We start from the raw sequence: 19,022 nt of genomic DNA on the forward strand, positions 1-19,022 counted from the left end.
ATATACGACGGCACAACAGACCCCGAAAATCACATAATTCATTATGTCACAGTAGTAAAATGCAATGACCTCTCAAAAGAGTAGGTACCATCAGTGTTGCTAAAAAAGTTCGGCGAAACCCTGACGGGGGGAGCCTCGACGCGGTACTCACAATTAACAACACGTTCAATAACAACGTTTGAGGAAATGGACAACAAGTTTGTCACCGCCCAGGCAGGGGCAAAGAAGGCAGAAGCTAGGGTGAATGATATATTCGCCGTCAGGCAATCACCCAGCGAAGGACTTAGGGACTTTCTCGCTCTGTTCAACAGAGTAAGAATGAGCTTGCCGAATATATCAGAAGGGATGGTAGTGGCAACTTTCCAAAATGGGTTGAACAGGAGTGGGTCAAGGGCGACCAGAAAGTTGTTGAGGAGACTCATGAAATGCCCTCCCACCACTTGGGAAGAAATTCACAACGCCTATTGCGCCGAGGTGAGAACAGACGAGGATGACCTCAATGGTCCAACCCATAGGCTAACGTCAGTCCAAACGGAGCCGAGGAAAAATCGTCGTAATGATGGCCGAAGAGACCATTTAGGCACACACCCCAACCGGGATAGGCACCAACCATATGTCAGAACGACCATCCCGCCCTCTCCTCACCATGCCGAAGGGCCGTCTAGGCCACATATAGGGACCTAGCGAAACGAAAGAGGTATGCCTCCACTCTTATCTGCTCACAATTTTTGTGTTTCCCCTTCAGAAATAGTGTACGCGCTAGAGAAACTTGGCCCAAAGGTAAAGTGGCCACAAAAGATGAAGTCCGACCCAAGTACCATAAAATCGAACGTCCTCTACGAGTTTCATCAGGAACGGGGCCACAAGACCTAGGACTTCATAGCCCTACGGCAAGAAGTGGTGTATGTCACACCTCCTTTTTACCTACACCTTCCGGAAGGGAGTATAAGGGGAGTTTTTTCCAACTTAAAGTGACAATCGAAATGGGATCATTTTATTAAATTCAGATTCGCCACTTCGGATAATTTATGGTGTCCCAAGTCACCGGTTCAAATCCCAAATCGAGGAAAAGATTGACTCTGTATTACAGTCCGCGAACACAGAAATCCAGGTAAGTAATTCTGTTAACCCGGGAGAAGGTATTAGGCATTCCCGAGTTCCGTGGTTTTAGAACGGTCGCTCAAATGCTATAATTGGCCTATTATCTGATTTTTAATACATGTTTTAGCCTATTGTGCACTTTTTAACCTTTTAACCGCTTTTAATATTTCGTAAAAATTCAAGGTTATTTAAAAACACGTCGTAAGCTACGGTACATGAACTGCACCCGCGGTTCACGACACGTTCTATTTTACCCTGTTCGAAATTAGAAACGGGTCACATGAAATGCACACCCAGATGATTTACAACATGCTTCATTCTATTATTATTCAAAATTATGGCAGGGTCACATGAAATACACACCTGAGCCCCTTTAATCTAATTTGACGTAGTTCAGTTAATGAATAGTAACCCAATTTCTATATTGTGACAAAATTATGTTCAGCTATAACCAATTCAAGTAAACATGAGTAGATAACCGAGCGAGAAAATTCAAAACCACGGAGAACAATTACAGAAACAACGGGATCATATCATCAAAAAAGTAATTAATATGAAAGACTAAAGACTACAACCTTGTTTGGCTACTAGAGAATCATCTAATACAACATAGAATATACAGATGCACAAGTAGACAAGAATTAACACATAAGAAAATCAAATAGGAATGACAGTACATACATTAATCACAGTAGCAAAATACTCTTTGTACTTCTCCCTTAAAAAGTCAAAAGTGAAATTGAACGTCACTAACCATTGTTTGGCTCTAACTGTCGGGTTTTCTTAAAAATTTCAGTTACCGCATCTACAATATTCATTGCCATATATGCACTGAATATGATAGGACTCAACGTCGACTTCCAAAGCCTCAATAACGAACTGAAATTCGACAAACTCAAATTCGACAACGGCGAACCTCGAACCAGCAACCTTGCCCGTCAACTCCGAACAGATCTCACACGAAATCTATTTTTTGAAACCAGGTTTTGACTCAAACAGAGAAGCACGAACTGATCTTAACGTGAATACATCTATGATATTAAAATAGAGATTTTCGTGGGTACATCGATCCAAAGATCTACTATCTTGTTGGGGCTTTTTGGTCGCTCGTTTTCAGAGCTGAAGGGACAGTCTTTCGTGGCTGAAATGGGCTGGTGGTGGTGGAGATGTTCATGGATGTTTCAGTCGCGTTCTTTGGTTGAGGAGGTGGAGATTTGCGTCTGGTTTTGTGCGTTTTCCGGTAAGTTCGTCGCTGTTCTATTGCTGGCAGCGTTACCAGGAGAGGAACGGGTTGTTGGAAGGGCCTTTTAGGTGTCTGAAGGTTGAGGTTGCTATGGAGTTTTTTGTTGGAGAAGAAGCTCCAACGGCTGATCTGATCTCTTAGCTCCTAGGTCATTTTTCAGGTCTTAGAGTCTTTTTTACGAAGAAGGTGATTGAAGCCGTTTCTATTCTCTCAAAATCAGAAAAAAAGACGCTCTCATGTGTCCTCCGTCTAGTATATTAGGCGTTAGGTCAATATTATATAGGGGTAGGGATTAGGTTAGGGGTATGAGCCTAGGATTTATGGGCTAGGTCCAAAACTAGGCCTAAAAATGGGTTGCTCGAGCCCAAGTTTTATTCTTTCCCTGCGAACGAGATTAAAATACGACATCATTTATTAATTAGTCCTACTTAAATAAAATAACTATTAAAATAAGACTGGCCATTAAAACAAAACTATTTTTGGTATTTTTCAAAATTAAAAATGACTACAAAACATTAATGAACATATTTTTTTTGTAATTTTTTGTTTTCTTGTAATAAAATAAAGTAAAAGAATAAAATGATTTGAAATAGCTATATTAGGCCTAAATTAAATATTTACGTGCTAGAATATGAAAAATCTTTGGGAGGGTAAAAAATCACTTGTCTACAGCGTACATGCTTCACCAAGGACACCTAAGGGAGTTAATGAGCGATCGAGGAAGAGCCAACTTCGGCCGCGGACGAGAACAACACCAAGGCCCTCCAAAGCCACCCTCCCCCGCCCACACCTCCAAAGCTGCCCCTCTTTGACTGGAAAGACGAAGTATTTTCAAACAAAGAATGACTAGACAGTTTTTTTTTACCCGACCCTTATTTGGAGGGACTAAAACTAAGAGAAAAGAGGAACGTGACCGAGCCCTCGTATCTGAGCTACCTACATATCCTTGGCTATAAAGGAATCAGGTCACGTGTAGTTCAGAAGTGAGTGATGATGGAGTATGCCGAGGTGGAGAGTCGGTCGAGGTGCCGTTCCGCCGAGGTTCCGGCCCGCAGTCCTGTTATTACATCAAAATTTAAAAAATGAAAAAGAATAGCTAAGCCTGTCAACTACGAGTTACAAGATTCCTATCTATAAGTCTTCTGAAGCTTGATCTTGAGTCTTGAATGGTTCTTCATGCAGACTTTGGATTTGAACCGTGACGCTTGCTAGCTGCAGGTGCTAGTTCATTCTTCTTCAGATTTTCAGATCAAAACTGGACATACCATGCTTGTGACTTCAGTTATGTCTTGAGCAGCTCACATCTTTCATCAACTTCTGCATTTGGATTCACTTCTTGCCTTTCTTTCTTTTTTGTTCCGGATTGTGACTAACTTCCGTTGATCATCTCGGACTGTTGACTCGCATTCTTACCACGAGCTTCTTTCGTTGCTGACTTGAATTGCATTCTGAAGTGCTTTTCCTTTATTCTCCCGGCGGGCACCTGATTACTGAACTTGAACCGTCTTCCTTTGAACATTGCTTCTTTCCCTTTGTTCCTCCAAGTGGGCGCCTGATTACCAACATTTGAATTATCTTCCTTTCCTCTGAAACTTGAATTGTTTTCCCTTTGTTTTCCAGGTGGTTGCCTGATTTCCAACACTTGAACTGCTTTCCCTTTGTTTTCCAGGTGGGCTCCTGATTACCAACACTTGAACTGCTTTTCCCTTTGTTCTCCAGGTGGGCTCTTGATTTTTGGCACTTGAACTGCTTTTCCCTTTGTTCTCCAGGTGGTCTCCTGATTTCCAACACTTGAACTGCTTTCCTTTTGTTCTCCAGGTGGGCTCCTGATTCCAACACTTGATCTGCTTTTCCCTTTGTTCTCCAGGTGGGCTCCTGATTTCCAAAACTCTAACTATATTCCCTTGCTCTCCAAGTGGGCGCTTGATTGCCAAAACTCTAACTGTATTCCCTTGATCTCCAAGTAGCGCCTGATTGCTAAAAGTTTAACTGTATTCCCTTGCTCTCCAGGTGGGTGCCTAATTGCCAAAAGTTTAAATGTATTCCCTTGCTCTCCACGTGGGCGCCTGATTTCCAAAACTCTAACTGTATTCCCTTGCTCTCCAGGCGGGTGCCTGATTGCCAGAACTTTAACTGTATTCCCTTGCTCTCCAGGTGGGCGCCTGATTGCCAAAACTTCAACTGTATTCCCTTGCTCTCCAGGTGCGCGCCTGATTGTCAAAACTTTAGCTGTATTCCCTTGCTCTCCAGGTGGGCTCCTAATTGATGAACTTGAACCGTCTTCTTTTGGAACATTGCTGCTTTACCTTTGTTCTCCAGGTGGCGCCTGATTTCAACAAAACAGACAAAACAAAGAAAAGTTTCTGCCCCAGTTTGGTTGCTGGGCACATCTGTGAGTGTTAATTGAACCATGTTACCAAATATCCCTAAGAATTTGAAAGCTAGATCTCATTATCCTGGAGGATCCTGAAAACTCCTAGTAAAATGACAGTTTTAAAGCTAAATTATATTTTCTAAAGGTATGACTTCTGCTAAATCTTGTTATCTATGAAGGTCTTAAACTAAATACCATTATCCATGAGGGTCCTGGAAATTTCCAATTGAGTCTCGTCCTAAGAACGAAAACTTCAAAACCAACTTATATTTTCTCAAGTAGAGCTTATGCTGGATTTTGTTACTCATGAATGTTTTGAATTTTAACTAAGTCACATTGTCCAGGAGGGTACTGAGAACTTCAAATTAAATCTCATTATCCAGGCGGGTCCTGAAAATTAAAGTCAAATCTCATCTTAAGAGTGAAAACTTCAAAACTAAATCCAACTTCCTAAAGGTGAAACTTATGCTAAATCTCATTATCTAATGGAGGTCTTAAAACTATGTCCCATTATTCAAGAGGGTCCTGAAAATTTCCAATTGAATCTCGTCCTAAGAATGAAAACTTCAGAACCAACTTATATTTCCTCAAAGTAGAGCTTATGCTAGAACATGTTACTCATGAATGTTTTGGATTTTAACTAGGTCCCATTGTCCAGGAGGGTCCTGAAAACCCCTTTTTTTTCTTCTTTAAAGAAATTAAATCCTATTATCCAGGAGGGCCCTGAAAATTTTAAATTAAGTCTCATCTTAAGAGTGAAAACTTTAAAGCTAAACTATGTTTTCTAAAGGTAGAACTTACACTAAATCTTGTTAACTATGAAGGTCTTAAAATTTAACTAGGTCCCATTGTCCAGGAAGGTTCTGAGAACTTTAAATTAAATCCCATTATCCAGGAGGGTTCTGAAAATCTTAAACTAAATCCCATTATCCAGGAGGATCCTGAAAAGCTGAGAATGAACTTACCTGAGCCACGCTCTCTTCCTTGAGGATCTCTGCAGAACGAACAAAATTCCTTGCCCCTGAACCATGCTTTTCCTCATGGAGGGTTCCTGCAGATTGAACAAATTTTCTTTCCCCTTCTCAAACCGCCTTTGTGCTGACAAAATTTGTGCACGACACTTGAAAAATTCAAGTTTCCAAGCTTTGATTTTGACATAGTCTTCGTCCCTATTTCAAACAAAGCAAACTTGTGAGTTTAAACATGGTGGTTGGTTTGTGGCCTTGACTTTGAGGGCGATTGCTCCTTCACTTCCATGATAACTTTGATTTCAACTCAAAAGACCTTTCTTGTTTATTGACTAACCACTTTCTCTGTCACCCTTATCACAGAAAATACCTCTGATCCGTTCAAACCCAACATCCTCTATCTGTTGCATTTTGCTCATGAATTCACATTTACCGAACCTTTATATTTCACATGAATCCCAAAATACGTTGATTTTTACCAACTGAGTGCGCTTGTTGTTCTTTCCTGACGTATGCCACTGGCCTTGGCCTTGAGGTCTATTGCTCCTTCACTTGCCATGATAACTTTGATTTCCACTTGGAGGACCTTGCTTGTTATTGGTTAAACACTTTCTCTGTCAACCTTATCACAGAAAATAGCTTTGATCCGTTCAAACCTAACACCCTCTATCTGTTGCATTGTTCATGAATTGACATATACCGAACCTTTGTATTTCATATGAATCCCGAAGCACGTTGATTGTTACCAACTCAGTGCGCTTGCTGTTCTTTCTTTACTTATATCACTTTGATGTGCTAGCCAGACCCCACTTTGTGCAATTGGAAAGCTAATGACAAATTTTAAAATCATTTCTCACTTGTTCTGACCAAACAGACTCAAGAAGAGGAAGTAAACAAGACAAAAGGAACACAGTAATGGACAATGGAAAGAAATGATTCCTAACAAGAAAACTACAAAGTAGAAACCTATCAGATGTGGACACCAACTCTAATGACCATGACATGCACATGTGGCATATTCTGTCAAGCAAGTCTGATGTTCAACTCTTGTTATAACCCTAAACAGTGAAACTGGGCTTCAATGCTCCAATTATCTAATCTGATTCACGATCCTTATTCGACTTGTAGTGCCCGAAAGGTTTTCACCATCAAGCCTCTCTCATATTTTTCTTTCTCTCAACTTACCGTCGCCTTATGGTGTATGTGAAGGTTTTCACCGATAAGACTCTCTCATTTTGTTTTCCTTATGCAGAACGAAGTGTTGCCCCTGATGTGAATCATACCTCTAACTCGCTTGACTTGGCACTACTCAAAGATTGATCGGAAGGTCTTTCTATGGACAGTAATGTGGGCTTTTAAATGGGGTTAGAAAGAAAGGATAAAGACTCAAAAACAGCTTAAAAGGGCTCAAAATTACAACTTTTGGAATCAGATCTCTTACAACAACCACAACTTCTGCTCCAGTTTCTTTGCTTGGGGACTTTTGAATTTTTATTTTGATGGGACCGAACCGTGAGGCTGCCTACGTATCCTTAAAAGGAATTAGGTCAAACGTAGTTCATGACATAAGAATTGCTTTATTTTTGCACTTTTCTCTCTCTTTTTTTCTTTTTTTTTACTCTTTTTCTATTTTTTCTTTCTCTTTTTCTCTTCTTTTATCCTCTTTTCTCTCCTTTTTGTTTTATTCTGTATCATATTTCTAAACTCTACTTCTGATTCCAAAAGAGGGATGTGAAAGAAAAATAAATAAGGCTCAAAGGGATAACAAAGGATAAAGTGTTTAGATAGCAGAATAAAATGCTTTCGTCATTCCAATCTTCAAAGCATGCCAAATACAAACAACACAATTAAACAAACCAAAGAAATCATAGATAATATCTTTTGACTGCATCAGAATCGATAACCATATCTACACATTTGCCTTCTGCATCTGTTAAATACAAAGCACCACTGGACAACACTCTCGTTACCACGAACGGCCCCAACAAATTAGGGGCAAACTTGTCTTTAGTTTCAACCTGATGCGGCAGGATGCTTTTCAATAGTATTTCTTTATGTTCTATCTGCCTCAGTTTCACAATTCGGGCTTGAAGTGATCTCAAAATGCCTTTACTTATTTCCCTCAAATGTCCCTATCATCTTCTAAATTGTTTCATTGCTTCATGACTAAACTAACTTTTAAGACCAGGCTGAGAATTACGCGTGCATGTCATGTCACTAGAGTCAACAGGAAAAGGATTATACAAGGAAAAAAGAACTAAACAAAAATGACTAGAAATAACAGAAAATAAAAAATTGCATTAGACAGATGGTGAAAGGGTTCGAACAACAAAACAAGCAAACTAAACTGGGGTTACAACCCTGGAGCAAACCTAGACAACACTAAACGAGCTACTATGACTAAACAAACTAGGCAAAATAAAAGGATAGAAGGGTTTGAGTCACAAGACAATATCCGGATTACAACCCTGAAAATAACCTGGGCAACAGAAATGACAACAAAATAAACCACCAAAACTCTTCTCCGGCTAACCAAGAAATGAGCGTCTTCCCAATTACCAAGCACGACATCTTAGCCACTGAGTTCCACATCAATATTGCCAAGACCATTAACAACTTCAATATCATTAACTTCAGTCATCATGTTCCCAAGAGAATTAACCGGATGATTTACAACATGCTTCATTCTATTATTATTCAAAATTATGGCAGGGTCACATGAAATGCACACCCGAGCCCCTTTAATCTAATTTGACGTAGTTCAGTTGATGAATAGTAACCCAATTTCTATACTGTGACAAAATCATGTTCAGCTATAACCAATTCAAGTAAACACGAGCAGATAACCGAGCGAGCAAATTCAAAACCACGGAGAATAATTACAGAAACAACGGGATCATATCACCAAAAAAGTAATTAATATGAAAGACTAAAGACTACAACCTTGTTTGGCTACTAGAGAATCATCTAATACAACATAGAATATACAGATGCACAAGTAGACAAGAATTAACATATAAGAAAATCAAATAGGAATTCGACCACAACGAACCTCGAACCAGCAACCTCGCCCGTCAACTCCAAACGGATCTCACACGAAATCTATTTTTTGAAACCAGATTTTGACTCAAACAGAGAAGCACGAACTGATCTTAACGTGAATACATCCATGATATTAAAACAGAGATTTTCATGGGTACATCGATCCAAAGATCTACTATCTTGTTGGGGCTTTTTGGTTGCTCGTTTTCAGAGCTGAAGGGACAGCCTTTCGTGGATGAACGGGCTGGTGGTGGTGGAGATGTTCGTGGCTATTTCAGTCGTGTTCTTTGGTTGAGGAGGTGGAGATTTGCATCTGGTTTTGTGCGTTTTCCTGTGAGTTCGCTGCTGTTCTATTGCTGGCAGCGTTACCAGGAGAGGAACGGGTTGTTGGAAGGGCCTTTTAGGTGTCTAAAGGTTGAGGTTGCTATGGAGTTTTTTTCTTGGAGAAGAAGCTCCAACGGCTGATCTGATCTCTTAGCTCCTAGGTCATTTTTCAGGTCTTAGAGTCTTTTTTATGAAGAAGGTGACTGAAGTCGTTTCTATTCTCTCAAAATCAGAAAAAACGGCGCTCTCATATGTCCTTCGTCTAGTATATTAGGTGTTAGGTCTATATTATATAGGGATAAGGATTAGGTTAGAGGTATGGGCCTAGGATTTATGGGATTGAGAATTATGGGCTAGGTCCAAAACTAGGCCTAAAAATAGGTTGCTCGAGCCCAAGTTTTATTCTTTCCCTGCGAACGAGATTAAAATACGACATCATTTATTAATTAGTCCTACTTAAATAAAATAACTATTAAAATAAGACTGACCATTAAAACAAAACTATTTTTGGTATTTTTCAAAATTAAAAATGACTACAAAACATTAATGAACCTATTTCTTTTTGTAATTTTCATTTTCTTGTAATAAAATAAAGTAAAAGAGTAGAAATGAGTTGAAATAGCTAGATTAGGCCTAAATTAAATATTTACGTGCTAAAATATGAAAAATCTTTGGGAGGGTAAAAAATCACATGTCTACAGTGTACATGCTTCACCAAGGACACCTAAGGGAGTTAATGAGCGATCGAGGAAGAGCCAACTTCGGCCGCGGACGAGAACAACACCAAGGCCCTCCAAAGCCACCCTCCCCCGCCCACACCTCCAAAGCTGCCCCTCTTTGACTGGAAAGACGAAGTATTTTCAAACAAGTAAAGTTTAGCACCACAGAAAAACTAAAGCGGTCGATCACCCACGAACAAAATGATGACCTCGAAGACCGTATGACCTTCGATAATTTAGATACCAACGGTTTGACCTTTCCTCACTTCGATGCTCTTGTAATTACTTTACTTATTTCAGATAGTAATGTACAAAGAATAATGGTAGACGACAGAAGCGACGCATGTATTATTCACCCCCGAGTTCTCGCAGTTGAGCAAACATCAGGAGAAATAATGTTGCCCGTTCTAGCTGAGAGAGCCACCCTAGAAACAACGTTAGATGTCATGAACCAGGACACAACTTACAACGCCATCATAGGGCGACAGTAGATACACTCCATGAGAGACATCCCATCCAGCATGTAACAAGTAATCAAGTTCCCTATTCCGTGGGGGATATTCAACATCTGCGTCGAACAGCGCACACCCCAAGAATGCTGCCACATCGCCCAAGATGATATATACACTCAACAGTTAAAGGGAACAGACTCGAAAGCATAGCAATTCAAAGTCGGGGCCCGAACTCGACGAACAAAAATACGTCATCAAGGACCCCGACATCGTGGAAGCCGCAGGGTCAACAGTATAAGGTCTCGACCCCGTCCAACTAGACAGCAACGACAACAACAAAAGGTTTTACATAGGCCACAAACTCTCAGAACCAGGTAAATTTCATAAGTTTCTAATTGACAACGCCAAACTGTTTGCTTTCTCTCACGCAGATATGCCAGGTATCCTAAAAGACGTTGCCACGCACTAGTTGAACGTCGATCCACTCTACCCACCAGTACGACAGGTAAGAAAAAAATTCAATGCGTAATGAACGAGGTCGTGATTGATGAGGTGGATAAACTACTCGCTAACAGCTTCATTCGAGAGTCGAAATACCCCTAATAGGTCGCCAACTTAGTCATGGTGAAAAAGAAAAATGGAAAGTGGCGGATGTGCGTGGATTTCACGGACCTAAACAAGGCCTACCCGAAAAACTCCTTTCTGTTGCCTCATATCGATCAACTCATCGATGCAACAACAGGGCATGAGTTGTTGAGCTTCTTGGATGCTTACTCAGGTTACAACCAAATCCTCATGGAGGAGGAGGACCAGGAAAAGACTACTTTCATCACTCATCAGGGAACGTACTGTTATAGAGTCATGCCATTCGGGTTGAAGAAAGTAGGGGCGACTTATCAAAGGCTGGTCACCAATATGTTCAAGGACCAGCTCGGCAAAACGATGGAAGTTTATATAGACGATATATTGGTCAAATCAAAAAGGAAGGAAGACTACATCAACCACTTGAAAGAAGCCTTCGGTATACTAAGGCAATACGGTATAAAGTTGAACCCTGAAAAATGTGCCTTCGGCGTAACTTCAACCAAGTTCCTCGGCTTTCTAGTATCACAAAGAGGCATCGAGGTCAACCCCAACCATATCAAAGCCATCGAAGGAATACCTGAAGTATTGACCATCAAGAAACAGGTACAAAAACTGACATGCCGTATAGCTGCCCTGTCGCGGTTCATCTCACGATTCTCTGACAGATGCCACAAATTCTTCAATATGCTTAAAAAGGACAACAGGCTCTAGTGGAATTCAGAATGCTTCGATGCCTTAAGAGAACTAAAGACATACTTGTCCTCTCTACTCGCCAAATTAGAACCCGGTGAGCGCCTCCTGATATACTTGGCCGTATCATAGGTTGCAGTAAGTGCAGTACTGGTCCGTGAAAATAAAGTTATGCAATCTCCAATCTATTACATTAGCAAAATCCTGGTTGATGCCGAAACAAGGTACCCCCACCTCGAAAAATTGGCCTTGGCATTGGTCATAGCTTCACGAAAGCTTAGACCCTATTTTCAATGCCACCCCATATCGGTGGTGAAGACTTTCCCCCTAATGAGCATCCTACATAAACCTGAACCGTCGGGGAGATTGGCCAAGTGGGCCATAGAATTGAGCGAGCACAATATAACATATCATCCGTAAACAATGATAAAATTGTAGGTACTCGCCGACTTTATCGCTGGTTTTAGTGCCAAAATAATACTCGAGGTCGAGCGGGAAACTTCTCATACCTCTCCCAAGTTACCCGACCTATGGGTCCTATATATCGATGGCGCTTCCAATGCGTCAGGATCTGGACTAGGACTCGTACTCATGGTCCCAATAGGCGAAGTCATCTGCAAATCCATACGGTGCCCCGATATGAGTAACAATGAGGCTGAGTACGAGGTCGTAATTGTAGGACTAAAGCTAGCTCTCAAATGCGGAGCACGATGAGTCATCATCAGATGCGACTCACAACTCGTTGTCAACTAAGTCACCGGGACTTTCCAAATCAAATAGCAGAGGCTACAAAAGTACAGGCAGAAATTCATAAACTATTACAATAATTCGACGAATTTCAACTCGACCAGATACCTCGAGCACAAAACATAGAGGCAGACGGCCTCACCAAGTTAGTAGTATCCACCAAGAACATCGCAAAAAAATGTGGTTACCCTCCTCCAATCATCAATAGAAAAACTCAAGGTACACTGTGTAAATTTGACTTGAGACTGGCAAAACCATATTATAACATATTTGTAGGAAGGAGTACTCCCATCAGACAAAAAAGAAGCCAAAAAACTTCGAATGAATGCGGCCATGTACAGCTCGTAAACCACGACCTATCCAAAAGAACGTTTGGAGGCCCCTTGGTAAAATGCCTAGGTCCGAACCAAACAAGACGTGGCCTCAAGGAAGTACATGAAGGCCACTGCGGTGCCCATACCGAAAACTTAGCCCTCATCAGATGCCTCATACGAGTAGGTTATTATTGGCCCACCATGAAGAAGGAAGTCGCCGACTACATCAAGAAGTGCGAGCAGTTCCAGAAATACGCTCCTATGATACACCAACCGGGCGAGCACCTCCACTCGGTCACATTGCCATGGTCGTTCGTCAAATGGGGAATGGACATTATCGGACCCCTTCCAATAGGATGAGGTAATATATGATTTCACTTGGTTTTAACTGACTATTTTTCCAAGTGAGTAGAAGCAGGTGCATTCGCCCAAATACCCAAACAGGAAGTTATCATATTCATATGGAGAAACATCATATGCTGCTTCGACATTCCCAAAGAAATCAGTTGTGACAACGGACCACAATTCACTGGAAAAAAGACCGTCGAATTCTTCAAGAAATGGCACATCAAGCGAATACTCTCCACACCATATCACCCTGCCAACAACGGCCAGGCCAAATTGTCACGACCCAAACCGATGGGCCGCGACGGGCACCCGGTACCTTACTCAATTGAGTACCAACATAATGTATCTTTTCGTATCATGCTATCATATGTAAATAAGACGGAAAGGCTGCCGTAGGATAACTAGAAAAAAATATGTAATACCAACTTATACATAAGACATACAGGTCTATAAGACCAAAATGACCATTCGTACACTGAACATAGGCCGACAAGGCCATACAATCTTTTACATACATGACATATGTCTACAAGCCTGTAACAGTAGATAAATACCATAAAGGTCGGGATAGGGTCCCGCTATACTAAGTAATACACGTCCAAATCGTACTAACCAAATAAGCAACTCCGGAGCAAATGGAGTGCACCAATATCTTCCGCTGAGCTGATAGCCTACTTGGAGGACTCTCAATCTGTCTATCGGGGCCAGAGGGCATGAAACGCAGCGTCCCCACGCAAAATGGACGTTAGTACAAATAATGTACCGAGTATGTAAGGAATAAAAATTATTAAATAATAGACATGAGGCAAACATGGAGTAAAAGACTCGACATATAAGTCTGAATAACTCTATAAATCAAGAAATACTCATAGTGTCATGCATATGCGTATGAATGTCACGTCGTGCAAAGGTACATGTGTTCATAACATCATCAAGTCTCTGAGGGCATCTCATCATATCATCTCGGCTACTGTGGGCAAAATCATCAATGTATACCTGCTGATCAGGTGGTGGTACGTATATAACGCCGTAATATTTTCCCAAATCCCATATACATATATATACACGCGTATATAATGTCATATGGTCATGGGTCAATGTACATGAATGTAATGCATGAGAAGTAAGTCAATAAAATCTTTTAGAATATCATAAGACTATTATGCCTTTGATTAATATCATGAAGTAAACTTTATGAACTTACATATTTTCTGAGACCCATGAACAAATGATAAAATAATAGGACACATGGAGAATCAAGAACATAGACATCTCTAGTATTTCTACGAATAGAGTCATTTTTGAAGTTGTACATTCTCTCGTTTCGTTTGTATCGTATGATCATGGCAAAAAGAAAGAATGGATAACCTTAACATACCTGAACCGATTCTCTTTTGCGAAAACACGTAATAGAGAATCGAAGTAGGGAAGAATTCGTAAGATATTCTTGAAAAAGATGGTACCGGGCCTTCTTTGACTTAGCATTTCACGTTAGACCTTGTAGTATTTCAGAGAAATCTCACGTTGGACATTGCCATTTCTCTTTTAATTATGTAGGAATGCTATTTTACTTAATCTTAGAAGAGTCCTATACCTTACTAATAGATAGACCAAACCTTCTTACGCATAAACAAGATATTATTTAGTCTTATGACTCATTTTGTGTATTTTGCCACTTTGGCTTAGTTTATGCCATGTGGTAACCCCAAAAAGACACGTATCCACTTAATACCATAATCATCTCCATAATTAATTAATTATCCACATAATTAAGAATTATCTCAAATTACTTAGGATATTACTCACTTTTAACACACCTTATACATCTTACTATTATGGTCATGTGGTACCTTGTATGGTACTAGTCCATAAGTACCGGTATTTTAGCTCGTGCTGTATTTTATCCCAAAATATCAAACTTCCACAAAAATTTATGATTTTCTTACCCTCTCATCTTCACGAATTTATTCATCACTTGTTTGAAATAGCATAATGCTTATAATCTCAAAATAATCTCATTCCCGAACTTACGTTGATTAACTTATGACGAAACTTTAACATACGAAAATGCGGAATGTACCATCTCATTTTCGAGCTTCTATCAATTTACTTATGGCGTACTTTCACGTACGAAAACATGAGGTGTAATATTATTCCCCCCCCTTTGGAACATTCCTCCTCGAATGTTGACGGATGCACTTATCATTCTCATACCCATAGCTCTTGCGAATACTTTAATACTCTTCTTGCCATTTAGGCAACTGTTCTTTGAATAAATCCAAAGCCCAGGGCATTTCCCCCTTTAGGCCTCTTTCTCACACCACAGTTTGTGGTCGAAATTCTTCTAATCTCGTAACCCTTGCTACCTTTTGTCATGCAGCATGTACGACCTTTTCCTTGTATGTGCGCCTATGGGACTCTTCTCTCCTTTTTCCTCTAGTTTTTTGCCAATCTCTAGGCCTCACCTTGTGAACATATATAAAATTATGTCATGATGTCCCTCTGGGCGTCATTAGCTTTACTACATCTAAGTAGGCCATACTATACCATAACTCTTACTTCGATTTATCGTTACTGAGGTCTGTGACCAAATTCCAGGTTACTCTCATTGCTTATCTTATATGCATAAAGCTAAGTCTTTTAACGTTTCTTCATTACTGTTCATATTAAGGATGATGTCCTAATCTCATCTCGTACTTTGCATATTTTATCCATCCTTGTCGATTCACCTCAATGTTGGTCTACAATCTTCAATTGATAACTTGAAACCTCTTACATAATCACTAGGGCTCATGTTGCATCGAGGAACATTTGAGAAATTTCCATAACCGTATTTCATAGCTCCCCAAAGTGATTCACCTTACATGGGTGTTTCAATCTTGTACAATCCATGAAATCCCCATTGTTTTCAATCGTTACTCAATTGAAGGCCCAAACATCATCCATTATTTATCACAACTACATCCTCATTCTATTACCAGGGAAACATTCCATCTCTTCCAAATGCTACTACTCTTAGATTCCTTTGAGTTCATTCAGGCTATATTGAGCTTTCTATAACTTTAGAGAAACCATCATCTCTTTATTTGCCTGGGCTTATTCCGAGGACTTATCCATTTCTCGTCACCTACTTACTCGCCCTTTCTTATCCTTACTCTTGTCTTCTTAAACCTTGTCGCTTTACCATATTTTTGCTTGCGACCTATACATGTCTATTTATAATACTCGCAACCTTCCTTCAAACTCTTCTTTACTCTCTTAACTAGACATCTCGATACCTAGAAATCATAGGCTGAAGATATGTTACTGACAACGCTACTATCATTCCTGGATACCGAGTCTTAGTGCTTCTGACCTTCTATTTGAAGTAAGGACTATTCACAACCTTCTGCATTTGAGTATCTCGTATGTTGTTCACCTTTACCTTACCTGGCTTAAAATCTTGCATTGTATCTTCTATCTTTTTCATGACCTTCCTCCCATATAGGTATAATTCATGTCCATAACTTGAAGCTCTATTATAATACTTGCACATCTGGTGTATACACAATTCGGTGGGAGCTTCATACTGATTTCTTATGAGGCGGGTACTCTTCTAACTGACTTTATCGTAGACCATTATAGAATATGGCTATTGTACTATCTCTCTTGCACCTATGATATTAAGAGTGATCCTGCAATGTTCTCAATCACGATTTCTATAATTTTCTGGGTCTAATAATCAGACTCCTGATTTACTTCGTTGTTGTAGCTCTTTAGTTTCCTCTTTCTTCTGATCAGCCTTTATGTAGGCTTAAGCTACCTTCCGATCTGTGGCTCGCGATATTATTCATTACTTTTCCCGGTCTTTCTACCCCCTTGTGCTTGTAGGGTTGCTTCTGAGCTAATATTTTGATTGGCTTCCTAGTGGCACTCTCTTTTATCTCTATAACACTCATACAGTACCTTTAACTGCCCCAACTCCTATCTAAATATTTCTTAAGGATCACGATGGCATAGCTACGAGACTGAATTCACCATATTAGGTTTCACTATATTTGTCTTGCACAGTCTGCTGATTTGTCTGTATCATTTTTGTCTAGACCTAACTAGGATTTTCCTGAATCAACAACTAATTACTTGTTGGCTCATTCTCATATCAATACTCCACAAAAAACAAATTGGATTATTTCCTTTGTCTTAACTTTCCTCTCGCACTGGATCCTTATTTATCAATAACATCCCAGGCAAGAACCCTTACTTCCTTTCCTTGATGTCGTGTTTGCATAATGTTCTGGGATCGTAGCGTATCTGTAAGATTTGAATAAGTGCAATCTCATTCCTTTCTCATTTTTATCGCATTCTTCCTTTACCATTCCATAGTTACTAGAATCACTTAATTCTGATTTAATGCCACATCACTCCATATTCCCTCCTTAGGGGAGTACTAAGATCTAGAGCTACGACGATTTACCTATAGATGTTTTACCTCTTTATCTTTTTTGTCTTTTCATATCATCGAGATCCTTATTCACCTTGCGATAGTCCTTCTCCACCAAGGATAACAAAATTCCTTACTCACGAGGGTGACACTTAGTGTAATTGGCACATACGGTCCCTTAAGCTTAACTTTGCTCACATTTATTGCTTTAAGGAAATGTCTTCCTAAATAATCATTCTCTGAATTTCTCATAAATCTTCTTTTGTGGTCCATTCTATTATCGCCGGAATGCAATATGAAGTTCTCATGATGTCGACTATCATCAAATCACTCAGTCCCTAATTGATGTTTAGTTTATCTTTTTCACCAGTTCATATTGATTTCTATTACTCTGGGTCTAACTTTTTCTTCTGGTAATCATGTTAGACTCACAAACTTATTTCTCTAAATGAGGATATGACTTTAGGGCCTATACTCTTTTGTTCTCTCAAAGCCTGTCACCTCTCTTCTTTTCCTTCACTTGACTATAGACTCTGTAATACTGTCATCTTGTTGATCCACTGTTGTCATCCATGTCTCACATCTTACTCATATTGCTTCATTATCTCTCTTCTTATTTCCCTGCTAATATTTTTGTCTATCACTTGTTCTGAAAACTTCAACAAAATATGTTATCGGTTTTAGCTCCCCTTGCTTCATTCATTGGCTCTTCGGTTTGCCCAACATTCTTGCTCTACTAGGGACGAGAGCCATACTAAGATAATATTTAATCCTTTCAGGATTTCAGTGCATGTTTTTGAATATTCTAGTATTCATATCTAGCTGTACTATCCTAGAATGCACCATCTGAGTGTCTCACAAGGATATCTATCAGCACATTTGCAATATCCTTTAGAAATGTCAACTAACGCAAACAATCCATCCGTCATTTTGGGTCACTCTAACCCCAGCCGGATCCTAATATATGTCCTTCTCTTATACTACTTCTGTTAGCCCCCATAGGGCACAACTGATATTGGTGTGGCCGATTGTACATACCTCTGTTACCTGAGTTGGAAATACTAATAATCTTCATTAACTGGGTGCCTCGTAACCTTCTTCACCTTGTTTCTTTTACTTGTTGAAACTTGTATCTAGATTCTGAATCTCTTATTCCTTTTGTTACCGTAAAAGTGGATAGATATTCTTGCCTTAGATATCCTTATTAAGAAGCTTACGCGTCTTAGTATCCTCATGTTCTGCTGGAGACCTTACATTCATCATAAGCATGAAGCAAAATCGAGTTCCTCTAACTCAATTCTTCCACAGCTACATTCAATCCCTTACCAAACATCTTTCTAGATGTAGGCATCGTCGTATTATGAATAAGATAGAATTTAGGAAATTGATTTCTTACAACCGAGTTCTACCACACGATCTAGAGTAAGAAGAAAGAGTGACAGTCTTAAATGCCCTGTAGCCTCCTGCTTATATGTGTAGTACACGACACACCCATAAATAAGACTCTACTAGACACGGCTTGTAGACTTCCTAGGACAGAATTGCTTTGATGCCACTTCTGTCACGACCCAAACCGATGGGCCGCGACGGGCACCCGGTACCTTACTCAATTGAGTACCAACATAATGTATCTTTTCGTATCATGCTATCATATGTAAATAAGACAGAAAGGCTGCCGTAGGATAACTAGAATAA

Source organism: Nicotiana tabacum, chromosome 6 (assembly GCF_000715075.1).
Source record: "Nicotiana tabacum cultivar K326 chromosome 6, ASM71507v2, whole genome shotgun sequence".
NCBI lineage: Eukaryota > Viridiplantae > Streptophyta > Magnoliopsida > Solanales > Solanaceae > Nicotiana > Nicotiana tabacum.